At 43.3% G+C, this 6643-nt stretch overlaps 1 non-coding gene across 1 annotated transcript; it reads left to right on the forward strand.

Annotated features, from left to right (window-relative positions):
• Positions 1–3304: 3304 nt before the first annotated feature.
• Positions 3305–3410, forward strand: LOC123887807. The gene has a single exon (XR_006801801.1). It is a non-coding gene; the product is annotated as a small nucleolar RNA R71 (small nucleolar RNA).
• Positions 3411–6643: the final 3233 nt, after the last annotated feature.

Here is a 6643-nt window from a genome sequence, read left to right on the forward strand (position 1 = left end):
AATGGACGGACGGGATGAAGATCACCTTCTTGCACATTCATGGGAACATTATTCGCCCTACACAAAGCAGCGATGAGATTGCAATGTCCCAAAGTAAAAGTCGGATTCGGATGATTGGCTATCTCATGAAGATCTTTTTGTAACCAATATCCCAGATTAATATACTTCCCTTCAACCAACAACCGGACCGCGTGAGCATTATCCAGCTGAATCTCGGAATTGTTGCCAACAACCCTCACATTGCTGAGTGGGCTAGCCACATTGCTCCCGGACGACATACTATCCTCTTTAGTTCCTCCCTAACTTCAATACCACTCTTGTCGATTCTTTCCCTATCACGCAAGAGTTCACACACGCCTCCAGCAGCACAACCAAGCAGATTGTTTATAGTTTCAAAAGAATAGCTCACCTTAACACCCCTAACCACAGAAACATATTCTGGAAACATAGGTTGATCCGGTAAATAAGCATTTGCAAAGAACTCCCTAGCCCACATCTGATTTCCAGGATTCACTTCATCTTTAATCATCAATTTATTAAATTTCTCCCATCCCCTAGACTTTATCTCATTCCCTAACTCAGCTACACCATTAAGCAAATCCTCACCAAAACCCTTCTCTTGATTAATAGTAAAGGTTCGAATTTGGGAGTACCTTTTTTCATGAATTTCACTGATGAAGTGGGGATGAACCTGTGGCCTAGTGACATTGCTCCGGCGAGGAGGAGATGCTTGAGCGGACCGAGAAGATTGGCCCTTGCTTGCACTCATCTTCGTTCTTGGTTTCTTGGGTGGCTCTTGTGTTGGGTTAGCATCACCCTTCTTCTTTCCCTTTCCGGTTAGCCGTGTCAACATGGTGATAGAAGATAGATTTGAAATGGGTTAATCTTGAGAAAGTGGTGAAATGTGATGAAATGAGGGATTTGGAGTGAAATTAGGAGTGGGTGATATGGGTTTTATGTGAATGTGAAGGAAATGGGTGATTGAAGGTGATTAGAAGTGAAATTGGAGAAGTTTGAAGGGTGAAAGTGGGTTAACAATGGAGTTTTTCGTGTGGGAGGCCGTGTGAATTGATGATGGGACGGATGGAGTAGTTGAAAAGATGAAGAAATTCAAATTTGACACGCTTTCCTGTGTAGCCACGCCGCGCGTGACCCCTGCTACGCCGCGCGTAGTACCAATTGTAACGGTCAAGAACTTATTTCCTCAAGGCCACGCCGCGCGTAATAACCATCACGCGGCGCGTAATCACTAGTCAGAGACTCCATATTTCTCCAGTATTCACGCAGCGCGTGATGCATCACCACGCCGCGCGTGATAGATTCTGAAAAACTCCTTCCTCTGTGTTGAAGGATCACGCCGCGCGTGATTGTACTACGCCCCCGGCGTAGTAGACCTCTGTTCTGCCCTGTTTCGCTTCCGTCCTTGCTTCTGCTGCACACCTACCTGCATACTTCAAAAACAAAGCAACTAAAACATTAGAAACCGTTGGGTTGCCTCCCAACCAGCGCTTGTTTAACGTCCCGATGCTTGACGTTCCTTACCCCTAGGGGTTAAGGAAAAGAAGTGCCACCATGTGGCAAGTAGTGTGCATTCCAAGGTAACTTAAGAGCATGTTTAACAATATGATCATAAACCTGGATTTTAAAACATTGTGGGTCTCCATCATCACACTCCATCTTATCAAAGACATTGAATGTGACCTGCTGATCATCGGTCCTTAGCATGAGTTCCCCCATCTCCACATCGATTAGGGCACGGCTAGTTGCTAGGAAGGGTCTACCAAGTAGCAAAGGTTCCCACTCCCTAGTCTCTTCTATGTCTAAGACCACAAAATCTGCGGGAAACACAAACCCCGCAACCTTCACCAACACATCATGGAGAATACCTTCCGGATGCACAATCGATCTATCCGCCAAAGAGAGACTCATCTTTGTCGGCTTTGCTACCGCTCCCGGTATCTTCTTCATCATTGATAACGGCATCAGATTAATGCTAGCACCCAAATCACACAAAGCTTTTTCAATAGTGAGATTTCCAATAGAACAAGGAATTGTAAAACTCCCCGGATCTTTCTTTTTCTGAGGTAGCTTCCTTTGAATGAGAGCGCTGCACTCTTCCGTCATACTTACCATTTCATCATCTAATGGTTTTCTTTTCTTTGTGAGCAGCTCCTTCAAAAACTTTGCATAACTCGGCATTTGCTCCAAAGCCTCAACCAATGGTATGGCCATCTCAAGCTTGTTCAACACCTTCATGAACTTCTTGAACTCCTTCTCCCGCTCAAGATTCTTAACTTTCTTTCTCCTAGGAAAAGGCATCCTAGCATATGGCGATTCGTCAACTCCTTTACCTTTCTCAACCTTCTTACTCTCTTTTTCTTTTATCTCCCTCTGTTTTTCAACTTCTTCTTTCTCATCCTCACTAATCTCCACTTCCTTAGACAGATTTTCATTTTCTACTTCTCCCTCACGTCTCTCATTTTCAACTTCAACTTCTTGCTTATTTTCAACTTCTCCCTCATTGACCTTCTTTTTCAAGGGCTTCTCTACAGCTGGCCTTTCCGGTATCTCTCTACTCCTCAAAGTGATTCCATTGCAAGTTTCATTTTTAGGATTATCATGAGTGTTTCCACCGAAACCTCCTTGGTTTTGCAACATAGAAAACTGTCTTGACAGCTGACCCATTTGCACCTCAAGATTCTTGATAGAAGCTTCATGATTCTTGTTAGAGGTTGCTTGACTTGATTTCATCGCTTCAAAGTTGCTTTGGGTCATGAGCATGAATTGATTTCGAGTCTCTTCCATCCTTGATGGAGGCCTTTGCTGCTGTTGCGGTGCACCTTGACTTTGCATACCGTTCCCCCATCCGGACCCGTTGTTATTGTTGTTGTACGGCTTCCGAAAATTGGCTAAGTAGCGAGCCTCCTCTGAACCCTCCGGGAAACATCCGCCATTAGGGTGGTCCTGCAAACAAAAATCACAGCGCACATTGTCAATTTTACCTATTGGAGAAGTTTGGACTTGCGGATTGGATAGCAACTTCATCATTGCTTCCATTTGGCTAGTCATGAGCTTTTGCTGTGCCAATAGTGCTGTTTGAGTATCCAATTCCAACACTCCGCCTTTCTTTTTGGCTCCCCTATCATTAGTAGCTCTATACTCGTTTTGAGCCATGCTTTCCACCAATTCTCTTGCTTCAGTTTCATCACGGTTCTTCAACGAACCACCGGCTGATGCATCAAGTATCATTCGCGTTTGAGCCCTCAAACCTTGGGTAAACATTTGCATCTGATTGTGGCCATCGAAACCGTGATTCGGACACCTTTTAAGACAAACCTTGAACCTCTCCCAAGCATCATACAACGTTTCACCATCCGCTTGTTCGAAGTTGCTAATTTCAGCCCTTCTTTCTAGGAACTTATGAATAGGAAAGTAACGATCTAAGAACTTCCGCTCCAGCTGTCTCCAAGTCTCAATAGTTTCGGCGGGTATCGTGTCCAACCAATCTTTAGCACGGCCGGTGAGAGAATGCTTGAATAACCTAAGTCTTTTGTCCGATTCGCTCACCCCCGGTGGATCTGTATAGTCGCATGCTTCATAGAAGTGAGACAAGTGTAAATTCGGGCATTGAGCTTCCGAACCTGAATACGGATTCTCTTTTAAGGCGGAAAGGACCGTGTTCTTGATGTCGAATGAGACAGGATTCGCCGGCTGAAAGCCTTGATTTGCCAACGCGTCATTGTCTCTCCTCCCATAATCACCAAGGGTACGCCTTGGCGGTTGAGGAACCGGTGGAACCTGTTCTTCCTCCATTGTTGCTGCAGTCCTTTCTTGACAGTCCGGTGTATCCCTTAGCAAAGCTGTTCCCCTTGAAGCTTGGGCTTCCCTTGTTGCCTTTCGAATTGCGCGAGCTGTCTTTTCAATCTCTGGATCAAATTGCAGCTCTTGAGGACCTGTTCTCCGCATGCACAATGAAACACACAAGTAGAACGCTCCGGGAGAAAAATATAAAACTGAAAATAATAAAGAAAACACAGAAAATATGAACACTATTGCCTAGTTGAATCAATCACAATCCCCGGCAACGGCGCCAAAAACTTGGTGATAAATTTCGCAAGTGCACGAAAATCACGTAGTAATAAAATATCGATCCACAGGGATTGTGTGATCAAACTAGTCGAATCGTGTTCATAGACATTATACAGAAAATACACATAAATTGGGGGTATGTTGAGTAATGAGTTGCTAGAAAATGTGCTTTGATAATATGGAAAAGCGAGGTAGAATCATCGGAATCATCTAGTCTATAGCTAACCGCATGCAACCTACAATGTAGAAGAACTACTCAAGTGTTCACAACTAGATCGACAAATTAGTGAATCGCAATCTCTTGTCAAAATCCACTTTATTCGTTGTTGATACTCCCCCGATCTCTCGGGCGGAAGCTACCTACAACGAATGATATTAACGCGCGTCAATCGTTCGCTACACTCTATGCCTCAATCTCTCGACCGGAGACACTCAAGCGCTCAATACAATTCAGTTCAGACATTAAATCAATACTCTCGCACGTGACTTAACTCAAAATCATTACAACACTAATGAAGGATTGTAAAGCATTAGAAACAGACTTGAATTGAATGAACACTATAAAGAGAGTATGATCTTACACAATTGCAGGTTACATTCAGATGAACTACATCCTAAACTATCCTAGATCCTACCTCCAAGGAGTTTAGCTCCTCATCGTTCTTCGTACGCTTCCTCGCCTCATCGCCATGGCTTGTGGATCCATGCTCTCGATGTGCTTGGAGCTCTCCGCTGGAGTGTTGAATCACGATCTTCAAGTTCCAAAACCAGAATGTAGATCAATTTTGCAGAATTTTCCAACCCGAAAACAGAATTATGCAGAAAATATATATACAGAAGGCAACCACGCCGCGCGCCAGATCTACCACGCCGCGCGTGGTTGCAAATCCATCAACTACGCCGCGCGTAGTAACAGAATCACGCGGCGCGTGATCAAGTCAGAGAGCAATCTTCATCTTCATCAAGGCTTCACGCCGCGCGTGGTAAGGCATCACGCGGCGCGTGATCAGAGTCACAATCTTGGCTCTCTGTGAGCTCCATCACGCGGCGCGTGATGGGCTACGCCCCCAGCGTAGTGAAAATCATTCAAATCCTGCAGTTTTTTCCTGTTTTCTTGCAAAACAAGTAATCAAGCTAATGGTTAGATTTCTCTTATATTTATTGCTAAAAACCTACTAAAATGTATCTAATGTTGCTAAAATAGGCATGGATTAGAGAGTGTGACGATTTGTCATCACAAAAATATAACTATTATTTTCAGAAATATATCTCTGCTGCCGCAATTCTAGAAGCCCTAATTTTGTCTTGAAGCCCAAGTCGTTCTACTACTATAAATATGAAGGCAAGCATATGGTTTCAATCATCTAAAATCGTGTTCTTACAAAGCGTGTGTTTTAGGGATTTTAGAGTGTTAATTGTGAGCCTATCTTGTATCTCATTGATGCAAGCTTAGGACCTGAGTGTTATTGTGTTGTAAGTGTGAACTTCTCCTAAGCTTTGAAGTACGGAGATTGTTCTATTGTGTTGTGTGGTTTACTCGCAAGCTTTTAAGCAAGAGTGAATCCTAGTTTCTTAGGAGTGTGTCTCCACCTGTTGTAATTGTGGAATTGAATAGCAGCGCTGTCTGTGTTGCTAAGGTGGGAATTGGGACGAGGTCTCATATCTAGGAGTTCCTAGGTAGAAGGGTCATTGGGTAGTGATTAAGTGAGAAGTTGTAAACGGGTGAGTTTAGCTTCGAAGTAATACTGCTGATAGTGGACTTCATTCCTGGATTGGTATCCCCCAGAGTAGGCTTTAGGCTGAACTGGGTTAACAACTCTCGTGTGTTATTTACTTTACTGTTTGTATTGTTTTATGTTATTTGCTCTGTTTATAGACAAGTGTTGGTGCACCGGTAACAACATCTGTCTACAACAGACAAGTGTTGCTACACCTTGAGCAACACCTGTCCACTGTGTGCCAGGAATTTCACTTAACACGACATTTCCAATGTCACTTTTCCGTCGAGGTACTTTTATCCAAAATATTACCTTAAGTCACTCGTCGACTAACTATCATTTCATCGTCCATGATGAAAATATCCAAAATATTTTATTTCCTTACCACATAGTATTACTATACTACTCCAACATATACGATGTTCCCAACATCACTTAGTCTCCACCGACTTTTTCCATTCCAAGAAATGACTACTCGGTTCAAACATACTCGACCTTTATAAATCCTTCCTAGGCTCTTCTTGATCACCTAGTAATTCTGTATTTAAATCTCAGCTACTATCAAAAGTTGATTTCCAAACAACCATGATCTCCGTCTTGTTGATTCCAACACAACTCTCATCAGATTCCTCTGAAAACTTTTCATCAACAAAGCTTCCATCTTTATCACTCTTCCTCCTCTTTGAGGATGAACCATCAAGTGAAAGACAACCAAACAATGGAACATTCTTGCTACGAGTTCCGCTAGAAACACCACCAGTCCCACTTATTGTAATCGGGTTTTCAGTTCCCTAACCACACCTTCCATCCTTGACATCAATCTCCCACTTAACTTA

Source organism: Trifolium pratense, linkage group LG5 (assembly GCF_020283565.1).
Source record: "Trifolium pratense cultivar HEN17-A07 linkage group LG5, ARS_RC_1.1, whole genome shotgun sequence".
NCBI classification, from domain to species: Eukaryota; Viridiplantae; Streptophyta; class Magnoliopsida; order Fabales; family Fabaceae; genus Trifolium; species Trifolium pratense.